Source organism: Alosa alosa, chromosome 15, assembly GCF_017589495.1.
Source record: "Alosa alosa isolate M-15738 ecotype Scorff River chromosome 15, AALO_Geno_1.1, whole genome shotgun sequence".
NCBI lineage: Eukaryota > Metazoa > Chordata > Actinopteri > Clupeiformes > Clupeidae > Alosa > Alosa alosa.
In genome coordinates this window covers 28152525-28165691 of record NC_063203.1, presented here as the reverse complement: position 1 = coordinate 28165691, position 13167 = coordinate 28152525, and positions in this window count along the sequence as shown.

Here is a 13167-nt window from a genome sequence, read left to right as displayed (position 1 = left end):
GTCTCGCACACTGACCGTGAAACACACACACAACTGACAGATCTCACACGACTACACAGCATACATGCCTTTTCTCAAGCTAACTTTTCGTCTGCACTTCCTCCGACATATAATTTGATTAAACCAAGCTCACGATGGGATCTGTCAATTCTCAACATGCAGGCTAGATACAAAGATAGATAGATAGATACTTTATTGATCCCCAAGGGGAAATTCAAGGTCTCAGTAGCATACAGACATCACACACAACATGCACTTACAGCAGAAAGTTGCGAAGTAAAAAAGTAAACAAAAGACGGAGAAGAAAACACAGACACGGAGCTACCTCATCATGCTGCCACTCTCGTCGGTGCCGGAACCGGAAGGGGACACGCGTATGCAACCTCCAATGCGTGTAGCGTTCATGACTGCATATATACATTACTGACTTCTACATGCAACAGTTCACTGCAACCAAACAAGATTCACAGAAATGTCTGATTTATCAACAACTAACCGAACGACTAAACTCGTCTGAATGCACCACCATGTTACTTTCTGTCTGATGCACTGGGGTTTTAATTCATTGCCTATGGACAAAATCAGAGACAGACTGAAACAAAATAACCCAAACAAAGATAGAACTCCAAAGGAGATAATAAAGTACATTTAAATCAATATATTACCCATGTCACTAATAGGCCCACCAAATAATACCAACTGACACATAAGTATTCAACAGGCGAAAGACTAGAGAGAGAAAGAAACAGGAAGTTGATCTGGCCAGACACCTAGAGGGAGAGGTGGGCCCTGGAAAGAGAACAAGATGGGAGGAGAGAGGGAGAGAATTTAGGGACATGGGAAAAGAAGGGAGAGAATTTGGGGCTTTCCCAAGTTAGAGATGTGTTAAGTGGGCCACCGATAGCAGGTCCAGATAACTGTTCTCCAAGTGGCCCTGCAAATGTTTATCATATATAGGCTTTATCCTAAGTGCAAATGTTTATCATATATAGGCTGTATCCTTAGTGCAAATGTTATCATATATAGGCTTTATCCTTAGTGCAAATGTTTATCATATATAGGCTTTATCCTAAGTGCAAATGTTTATCATATATAGGCTTTATCCTTAGTGCAAATGTTATCATATATAGGCTTTATCCTAAGTGCAAATGTTTATCATATATAGGCTTTATCCTTAGTGCTATGTTCTTCTTCTTTGTTAGTCTACACCTCTCAAAAATCCCTCTGTCTCTCTCTCACTCATTTTCTGTCACACTCATGCATGCCCATGCACACCAGCACACCCACATACAGTAACACCAACACAAAAGTGTATGCATATCATCATGTAAATAGCAGAAATGGCAAAAGTTTACATGCATATTATTAGTATGTCAATGTCATCTAACATCTAAGTTGTCATATTAGTAGTCATCTCTGGTCATCTGTCATCCCAGTTGTGACAGCAGCCATTATTTTTACCTATATCAAAAAAGGTAGCTTATGTCTATCTGGCTGAGATCTTACAGAAAATCCCACTGTACACAGTATCCTCAAGACAGGCAGAAGTTGGCTCCTTTAAGCTATAGAGTAGACCGTCATGCATCATTAATGCGACTATCTGACCTTTGGACGCTGAGACTGTCCTACAACAGTCACAGGCAACAAAAGCAGGATGGAAAAAGCCCCTAAGGTAATGTGTATGCTAAAAGAAACAGGCACAGCAGTGCCTAGAAAAAAATAATATATTTATTTATTTTATAAAAAGAACAGAGAGAGAGAGCAGGAATGGGGGATTTAATCTCTCCCTCCTGTACAGCACACTGAGACCCATTATTAGGAGCCTGGGCCAGGAATGAGCTTCTTTATTGCTGCTCGCGACCTTCAGCCAGACTCTCTACTCGAGCTGCTAATATGCGGTTCCTCTGAGCTGCAGAGGCACAAGTTTGCCTCCGCCGTGGGGCGAGAATAGATGCATGTGTTGTTCTGGCTGGTATGTGTTTGGGGGAAAGGGCTCTGCTTTTACCCTGAGGCAGGTCTCCTCTCAGTCAACCTGTTAAGCCAGCCAAAAGATTAAAATGAAATGCCTTGGAAATGTAAATGATCCAAAAACCAAACAAAAAAAAACATGAACCACAATAACAACAACAACAACAAAAAATGCGATTTGATATTTTCTGGTTGAGGCATTTTCTCCGTTTTAAATTTGAATCTGCTTTGAAAAGAACCCATTCATGCTCTGAAAAACAGATTACTATTAGGTCCATTCGTACACATAGGACTGGAAGAGGATTAAGTGCTGTAAGCCAGTTTTCTGCTGTTGCACGTCAATATAAAATCATATGGATATTTGAACCATTTATAGGGGGAATAGTATAATAGACATATGGTAGACATTGTCTCTGTGGATTACATTAGTCTGATGGAACTGTTTGGGGATCGGAGACATTTCATTGTGAACTTTGACCCCCTTTTGGCATTAGGTGCATGTGACTGGGGGAAAAAAAAAAAAAAAATAAAGAAATAAAGATGTGATTTGCTGCAGTGACCATCCGCCCCAGGCGGTTAAAAATGACAAGTCTGCTTACATTAAGATGTCTGCCTGCGATGGATCTACCCAATCATACATAAACCGTCCAGAAATGTTACCGGACTTGACACTGGAGCGCTCGCAAACCCGCCCATGACACCTCTGAGACGGGTCTGGGTGAGAAGCAATCCCCACTCCTCCCTGCTTTCTCTCTCTCTCCCTTTCTCTCTCTCTCTCTCTCTCTGCCTTCCCAGATGTTGGGCCATATGCACAACATCACTAAAACACAGCTTAAGCCTGGGGATTTGGCCGAATTAAACCTGTTTCATCACTCGCATGGGCCGCCTTTCCTCCACGGCAGCAAGATTACCACCGGAGAGACAAGAGGATGCCTTCTGCCCATGGAGGAGAAACCGATGCTACCACCGCCCCCACCACCTCTCCACCCTACTTCATCCCCTCACCAGCTGGCCGAGGTATGGTCCTTGTCCAGTCCAAGTCCCCTGCAGTTGGGACAGACTGGGTAAACTGCTCTCCAAAACCTTTTTCGGACCCCCATCATATCTTAGGTCCTTATTTGACTTAATCATTATTAACTACGACTATCATTCTTGTAACTTTTTTTATTTTGATTTACATTCTTTTCCATTTTGCACAGTCATGGAGTTAACCAGATTTACATTTTAACTACTAGTTGAATACTGTCCTGTGTATGTGACAAGTAAATCTGTCTGGATCTCTGAATCTCACGTTGGCTCAATAGCTGCCTTGCACTACTCCACTTGCACTACTCCACTTGTACACTTGCACACTTTGCAACTTGTTGTTGTTGTCCTGTTGTCCTAAAAACACACATACACTTACATAACTTGCACCACTATGCCACTTGCTTACTTAGGTCAAACACAACTACCTCAGCCGTTTATTGGCCTGACTTTGCACTACTATATTGACTGTCTATGCATAATTGCACAATTTCAACCCAATTTTGCTGCTCTTATTTATTCATTGTATGTGCCTTCTTATTTACTTTTTATTGTTTACTTGAATGTTATGTTTATCTGTGGACTTAATTGGTAAAATTTAGTGCTGTCAGTTAAACGCGTTATTAACGGCGTCAACGTAAACCTATTTTAACGGCGTCAATTTATTTAATGCGAGATTAACGTTCTTTTTGGTTAAACAAACTTTGTAGTTTTTTCACATGCTGTTGCAACAACTAGTAACGTTAGAACAACTACAACACCACACTGGATTTAGCTAGACCGGAAACTAAACAATACGCACTGACGAATGGAATGGAACGTTGTATGTGCTGCACGTACACGCCCCCTTTTAGGGAAAAGATGACTGATATAATAGAAACCTATGCTGCATCAAAGTGGGGAGCGAAAAGGGTTTATACTTACTAAATCTTGAAACAAACGTGAATAAAAGGCACAAAATAAGGTTGGTGCAAGTTATCTGTGTGTTTATGGGATTAATGTGACCATGTTCCTATGGTTTGCGCTTTCTAGTTTACAGGAGTATCACGAATGTATCGATAGGCACAGTCAAACTGCCCGTGGCTGACTATAACTAAGTTCAGCAAGCTTAACTTTACATGTCATAACATCAACTTATTAAACATAAGTCACACATTCATTCTATCACTTGTAATATGAATGTAGCCGATTTCCTACAACTACAGTAGGTGAGATAATTGGCTATGTTATACTGAAGTTCCACAGTTAGCTAGCTAGCAAGCTAACCGTTTTGCATGGGATATTATGGTAAGTGTACATGCTAAATTTGTTCTCAACATGGGGTATTGCAAACGAATTAGGTTGGTAATGTACATAGTTTCGACATGAGTAAGTTACATAAACATAATTCTTCATAACTGCCGTGTTAGTAAAATGATTGAATGTCCTGTGAATTAAAAATAGATGTAACGTGTGATTACTAGCTGTCTATCAATGATTTAATGTTAACTTGTTTTCCTCTAAAATGGGACGTGATGCAGATTAAATGTATCTTTATGATGATGCGCCATTAGTAGGCTACATAAAGGCATGCTGCACACACTTATTTGGGCTTACGAGCTGGCCAAAGAGTAGTAGCCTAGGCTGACGCATTAAATGTGTGCCGCCAAAGACCGTCACTTGTTCTGTTATCAACATTCCTCTTTGGCTGCTACTATTTGCGATGCACTCTGCTTTCGACATTCATTTACATTAGATTCCGCACACCAGCATCGCACTTTGGCGCCGTGTAAATCACGATTCAGTTATATTTGGTCGACGCTGCTCCATAAAATCCATTGTTCATCCAGTGTTTGCCTGTTAAAAACTTCGGCGCTGATGTGTGTGGCAAGTGACAGTGCACCATAGACTGTAGGCCTATAAAATGGCAATGCACTCATGGTGAAAACTTCCTTATTTTCAACTGAACTCAAAGATAATGAATATACAAGGATACAAGGAAGTTTATTGTCACATGCATATAGTTACTGGAAGTAAGAAATGCAGTGAAATTATGTCTGGTGTCAGCCTATTTGTGCATTAATGGGGGGGAAAAGTGCAGTAGAAGAGGGGTTTAGTAGATTAAGTGGCAAGGGCTGCATAAAAAAGGTGGGGGAGGATTGGGATTGGGTGGGGGGCACCAACAAGGAGCACCCAAGAGCAACAGGGGCAAGGAAAAACTCCCTTACCAAGGAAGAAAACCTTGGGCAGATCCATCGCTCAAGGGGCTAACCCAACTGCCAGGGGTCTTGGTGTGTGTGTTGGGGGATGACAGGGGAGATGGGATAGTGTGCTGTGTATGTGGGGAGAGGGCAGTGTGCAATATGTGTGTTGGAGAAGCTTCCTCATGAGACAATGTGCTGTGTATTGGGGGGGGGCGGGGCAGTGTGCTGTAAGTATGTTGGGGATGTGTGTTGGAGAAGCTTCCTGATGAAATAATGTGCTGTGTATGTAGGGGGGGGGCAGGGACTTACTATTGCAAGCAGAGTACTGTATGTAATGTATGTGAGTGATGACAGTGAAGATGTGTGTGTGGGCGGGAGGGGAGTGGAGCAGTGACTGAGTGACTGAATATAGTATGAATATAATATTTTCTGTTTGTTATGCCCTTTATAATGTGTGTAGGCCTACATTTTGTGCATGCACTTCTGCAGTAGCATTTATTTCAGTTTATATCAGCTATATTTCTGAAGAATATTGTGTTGCCTCAGGTCTGCTGCACATCTTTTGAAATTTGATTTGAAATAATCAAATAGACCTACGTCTTAAAGTTCAGTTAATAAAGTAACTTGCTTTGCTTTCATTTGAATCCCAATAAAGATACACAATAATTGCTTTATTGCTAATATGGACTCCTGGAAAGTTCAGAAATGCAAAATAATAGAATTTTAACCATATGATAAAATATGTGATTAATCGTGATTAACTATAGGAATTCAGCGATTAAACGTGATTAAAATTTTTAATCGTTTGACAGCACTAGTAAAATTATGTCTTGTCTCCACCGTGGGATAGTGAGAAACGTAATTTTGATCTCTTTGTATGTCTTGGCATGTGAAGAAATTGACAATAAAGCAGACTTTGACTTTGTTAAAGGCATTAAACACAGCCAAAGCATCTACTTTAGAAGCAGCAGAGATGTGTCCATTTAAGCACTGGCTCCTGACATGCGTGGTTGCGAAGCTTCTCTTCCTCACCATCCGTGAGAGCCACGGGCATATGTCGTTGTTAGCAGGAGCGGGACGTTGTCAGGTGTTTGGCCCCGAGCGTGGCAGGGAGAGACATGATCTCTTCATAGTTAACTCACCATCACTAATACATCCAGAGGCCCGTGACGAGCAGGCAACCCAGACACCTCACAAGCAGACAGAGCTCAGCAGAGTGGAAACTGCATATGAGGTGCTTATATTACAGGTTCAATACGGGACATTAAATCTCTGAAGTTGGAAGTGGTTAAATTATTTCTTATATCACTGATCACAGTGCAGGACATATTTGTGTATGTATTAACGCTCATGTTGTCCTGTGTGATCACAGTGAACCAGCATGCAACTGATCATGTGTACTTTTTGGTAACCATGGTAATTTTAGAACATGCGTGATTTGCTCCTTGGATTCACTTTCTGGTTGGCATGTGTGTGTGTGTGTGTGTGTGTGTATGTGAGAGAGAGAGTGAGTCTGCGCTTGACATGAATATGTCACATGGAATTTGAACATCTCTGTCTCTCTGGTATGTGTGTCATGTCAGTGTACACATGTGTGTTTGTGTGTGTGTGCATGCGTGTGTGTTCACGATGACTTAGGGTCACGCATGCCCTGCAACCCACTCTAATATTTATAGACACCTGGCTCCGGCGCTGAAACAGTCTATCGCAAGACTTATACATATTCACAGCATGAGATTAATTAGAGAAATAAACTGCAAAAAGTAATAACCCTCACACATTTCTCAAGTTACATCCCTAAGGCAAGGCAGTGGCAGACAGGTATAGGTGGTGAAGCCTGTGTGTGTGTGTGTGTGTGTGTGTATGTGTGTGTGTGCATGCGTGCGTGCGTTTGTGTGTGGGAAGGGGGATCTATCAGTAGCAGTCTGTATACGGCCCAGCAACTGGCCAAGAACACAGCACTGTAATGTTGATTAAATACGCCTTCATGCTTTCTCCATCAGTCCACCAGCTGGCATTGGCCCAAAATAAAATAACACTTGCTGGCTGACACAAAAGGATCCTTGAAACGTCCTTATGTTTGATACACTGCTGAGGGTGAACTCACTCCTTTCATTTAGTCTGTAGTCTGATTGCCAGCATACATTTCCTCCACCTCCAGCATGTCTACTTGTCTCATTAGAGGCTGTTTTTATGTGTGTGTGTGTGTGTGTATCTGTGTGTGTGTGTGTGTGTGTGTGTGTGTCTGTGTGTGTGTGTGTGTGTGTGTGCGTGTGTATTTTCCTCCACTCAGTAACACTGTCATAAATCTGCAGGAGCCTCTTGAGCTGGAGTTGTTTTTTTAGTTGTTTTTTTTCAAGGCTGGGAGTCGTGGGGGAGTGGAGCTTTGCAGACAGCCTGCGCGAGCTCAGCACACGTTTGTTTATTATTTTAAGTTGATTTCTGCTGCCTCCTGTACTTTTTTCTGCACAGTGAATGCGTCAGCCGTCGGCTCCTGCTCATCTGAATGGACATAAACAGAGGCATGCAAGAACCAGTGGGGCAAGAAACTGTGTCCCGTTCTGGTCCGGCAGTCACTGTATGCAGGACCGGCGCAGACATGTGTGTGTGCGGGAGCTGTCCGCCGCTCTGTCTGGTTTAAGGGGCTTCAGCCGGCTGACGTGGGTTGTTTTCTTTGTCTTGGAAACGTCCTTCTCAAACGGACTCGGCGGATGAAGAGTGACAGTTGGGAGGTTAGTCCCACCAGAGACGTGATTCATTCCACGTTCGTCAAGTGACATCACTTCTCTGCTTTTCCCAATCTGTTGTCATCATGTTAATTACTCAATTTTTAATATTCCAAATAATTAGTATAGTATAGGGATGGTATATAAGGATGGTGTATATACTATACAGTGTTTACTATTTAATTTGGTTAAATAGTTGCAAAATAGTTAAAAAGAAATTCACTTATTTTCACATGGTACAAGCATAAATAATGCTGACGATGTTCCACATCTGGAGTGAGAACCCTCCTGTGGTTCTGTATGAGTAGTGTGGAACACTGTACCCATCTGGCACGCGACTCCGGCGAGCGTCTGACCCAGTCCTGGGACACGTCTGCTGATCCTGCTGCTGGGCAAAACAAAAGCAGAAGAGTCCCCACTCTCTGAGGAGGGCATAACACTGAAGATATAACTCATGTTGTTTTATCACCATCTCGGGAACAGATTACTGGGTTACACATAAGGCCCAGGTCTGATCAAGATCGCACACACACACACACCCAGACACAGATGCACACACACACACACACACACAAAGTCTGCTTGGTAGACTTGAAGATAAATGCTAAAATGAATACATATGATCTATCTCCATTATGAAGATGTTGGCATTACTCCAGCATTTTAAGCCCCTTCAGGAAGTGCCATCTTTGCTTGATCACCAGGGACAGGCCCTGCAGAGTTCTTTTGTCACTGCCTCTCCACCAGACCCAGATGGAGGCCGGCTTTGAAACAAAGCCATATGGCTCACTTGGGTTCCAGCACCAGCAGGAACAACAGTAGCCTGGATTTTCCCATGCTGCCTTGCGCACGCAATTTTATTCACGCTGCTAGGCAGCCTGGATTCTATGGACTTCGTTTTCACCTCAACGAAGGAACCAATCACAGAACGGACGGGGGACAGCAAGACGATGACAACACACCGAAGCCGTTCTGAGCTACGTACGGACGCATTAGATAGACATTCGTAGCGCCCAATAAACGGCTCTGGGCATTCGTAACCCACGTTTCAAATACGATAAAATTAACTTGTAGTTCCCAGACCCCATCTCAATGAGATGAGGTCTGACGTTAGCCAGGCTTAAACAACAGAGGAGCTATTTGAGCAAGTAAGCTGCTTTCACTGTAGCTGATGAGCCAGTGATGTAAATGTACAGTATGCGCTTTCTTTTCCTCATGGTATCACCTTTGCCAAGTGACGTGTGTGTTATTCACACATCATGAAAAAAAATACAATTCAGCAGTGTGTGCAGCAGTGTCCAATATACAGCAGTTCTGGGTCAGAGACTGCAAATGGTTCCAGAAGAATCCGTTTTAATTTTCATTTCATGTCCTCCCAGCTCATTTATTATTCAAGGTGTATGTAGAATAGGTTTCAAGTGTGGGTTAAAAAAAGAGACAGTGTGTGTGTGCTAGCAGTAATTCTATTTTTACACCTCACCTACAGTCAGTCTCTCTCACCTCCCCCACCCACTAGTGATCACTCTCATTTCATACATTTAAGACTCACTCCGCTTCATATTCCCAGCCATTTCCCGCCGAGTGAACGCTCTGAGGCAATCTCCAGGAGAGGCAGCGGCGTCCTTCTGATCTCCACAAAAGCTCAGGCCTCCAGTCCCAAAGGCCAGAAGAGCAGACAGCGAAGGACACCTGACTGTGTGTGTGTGTGTGTGTGTGGTAAAATAAATAAATAAAATGTTTTCCTTTCATTAAGATGGGACACTTCTCAGTGGCGTGGGTAAACAGAACTCCAGTGACCTGTGGTTTTCATTTAGTGACCTTAAAATAAAGGACGCATCTCATTTAGGGACCTTAAAATAAAGGACGCATCTCATTTAGATTTAGGGACAGGGGCGCCTTAATACCACCCGAGGCCCCTGGGCTATATGTTTTTTAAGCCAACCCCAACCGCAAATATTAATTATGATTAAATGATACCCGGCCCGCGATCCGACCCGACACATAACATTATTCAGCCTATTCACCAGTTTAACGCAGTTTGGGAGGGACAGAAATACTTTTAGCCTACAGAACAAGCTGGCTCATGTGACGTGAACATGGCTACCTTATGCATTATCACTACACTACATGGAGACATATCTCACGTTAACAATGGAGAAAACATAACATAGACTATTATATGTGCGAATGGGTTAACACAAACTTAGCTGTTGGTGAACGGAGATGCAGATCACTAATTCATTTGGTACAGCCCATATTCTGCGTTCACTCCAATGAGACAAGTGAAATACATGTTTTTAAAGCCGTTTCATTTCCAGGCTATTTGCTACGATATTTACCTGCTATGCCTTCTGTTTTCATGGACAGTTACACGAATCCACGTCATTCGTTTATCGTTGCTTCAATCCTACCCACGTTATCTCCAGAGTTTGTATGATTGTCAGTCTCAGTTTCAGCCTCTCCTCTAGCTCCTCTACAGCCGTTGTGATTTATTACGTTTTGTTACATTTTGTTACACTTTAGAATTGGAGAAGACAAAGGGGGCCTACGCATGGATGTAATTGTAGAGCAGTACGATGTGCTCAATTATTTAGGCTAGCTCCAGAGTAGGCTAATGACGCCGCGAATACGGACACGTTGTTTATTATTATTGATTATCATTATTATTATTAGGAGGCCCCTCATTGGTCGAGGCCCCTGGGCTGAAGCCCAGGTAAGCCCCTGCATTAAGGCGCCAGTGTTTAGGGACCTTAAAATAATGGACAAGTCTCAGCAGCAAAATTAGCTGAGAATGCCAGAAAGCTTCTTTTTTTTTTTCTGCCTTTGTGTTTTGCCACTCGCAAGCGGCTGATGGATGCTGTGTGTGTGTGTGCTTGTATGTGTGCTTGCGTGTGAGATTCTGTCTTTGCCTGTGGGAGAAGGGGTGTGTGTGTGTGTGGGTGGGGGGGGGACTTAGGTGAATAGTGCATTTTTTGAAAAGTGCATTATGTCTGAAAATGGCAATTCTCCATGCGCACAAGCTGAGAGAGAGAGAGAGAGAGAGAGAGAGAGAGAGAGAGAGATGGCTGTGCATAAAATAAGACAGAGTTTGGGTGAGAGAAGGGGGGAGTAGAGAGAAGACAGGAGGGAACTGGAGAAGGAGAGGAGGTTGGCGAATAGCAACAAGATATGTGAGGGAGGGAAAAACAGACGGATGTATCGGAAGATTAGATGAAAGAAAAAGAGATGGAGGCACAAAGAGAAAGAGAAGAAGAGAAATGAAGGGAGAGAGAAAGAGAGAGAACTGGGAGAGAGAGAGAGAGTAGAAAATAGAAAGGGGTGGAGGTAGAGAAAGTGGGAGAGGTGGAGGCTGGTAGGTATTTATGGGACTGAGAGAGGTCAACAGAGGGCAACAGGCAGAACACATCAGCCATCAAACACAATAATGGATTTCCTTTATATCCCTGCTAACGCTCAGCACCCCGAGTGATACATCGGTTATAATAATAATAATAATAATAATAATAATAATAAAGCTTTATTTGTATAGCACCTTTCATACACAGAATGCAGCTCAAAGTGCTTTACATTTGAAGCATGTAACACAATAATAGTCAGTCAGTCATTATCAATCACTTTTCTTTGCTGTTTATGATATACTCAGCAACATATCAAAAATATAGAAAATGACGTCATAAGACTGGCAGCCTTAACCCTCTTAGGTTATGACACCTACAGACCCTACAGTATGATAAAGGCCCCATATTATATATACAAGCCCCACCAAACCATAGCCACTGTGATAAAGGCCCCATATTATATAATGCCTCACCAATCCAAACTAATGATAAAGGCCCCATATTATATAATGCCCCACCAATCCAAACTAATGATAAAGGATCCATATTATATAATACCCCACCAATCCAAACTAATGATAAAGGCCCCATATTATACAATCCAAACTAATGATAAAGGCCCCATATTATATATAAGGGCCCCACCAATCCACAGCCACTGTGATAAAGGCCCCATATTATATAATGCCCCACCAATCCACAGCCAAACTAATGATAAAGGATCCATATTCAGTGGTGAGCAAGCGACTTAGAAAATGTAGCTTAAATAAAGCTTAAAGGTTTTGGCAATTTTTCATATAGATCTCCGTTTCTTCAGGGTCACCGAGTACTGTCAGATAGATAGATATCGTAAACGTGCTAATTACCAACCATTTCGTTCGAAAATTCTAAAACAACAATGTTTTTTAATACTTCAAAATAACATTTGCTAAATGAACCTTACATCTTTCAGTAGCCATAGGTGTGTAGATTTGAACAAAATCTAGTTTGGTTCTTACCGGGGCTTTTACTGCCTGAAATATCTGATTTTGTTTACCACGCTCGGAGTTTAGTGCTGGGCTGGTGGGTACTTATTCCCAACCTTTCTCAATGCACATCAAAGGTTATCCCGAGAATTCTCGTCAGCAATTCAAAATTCCACTGGAGCTTCAAGCGGATTTGTACACGCAGCCTTACAACACTGTTTACAGCTCTTCAAGTCACGATAAAATGTAATTGTTTGTATAGAAATTAATATTAAGTGACACATACACGAAATGGAGATCTGTATGAAAAATCGCTGTATTTCTCATTTGAGAGCAGCTTATAGAGTAGCTTGTAGCTTAGCACACTACATTTTGCCCATCACTGCCCATATTATGTAATGACCCACCAATCAACAGCCAGTCTAAATCAGGAACTTGTGGCACGTAACGAGCCGCTGAAACTCATGCATCATCAGCATTGTGCGTTCAGGCCAAATTCAGGAGTAGATCACAAAGCTGGAGTGGATGTCCGTAGCTTCAGACCTTGCTAAGATTTTTAAGCATGCTCAACCAAACAAAAACTAATACTATACGGGCCAAACTACAGTGAATACACAACTGAAGCAGAATGTTGGGACAAGTCAGCCAAAAAACTTGATATGAAACAACAACCGAAAAAATACACTGAAATCAGACCATCAGCGATGACCCTGGTTCAACCAACCCTAACCAACCTATCAGCTCCTTGCGCCTTCCACATCCACAGACCGGCCTCCCAGGCTGCCCCCCACCATTACCCCACTCTGTAGGTATCTGGGCTGCCCCCACTCTGTCTGCATGAAGCCCCCCCTCCTGGAGCAGGGGGGCCAGAGAGGCCGGCCGCAGGGCACCGGGGCATGACTGGAGCTCCTCTGCGTCTGCATCAGGATTGACATCTCTCCTCTGCCCATCTGGTTACATT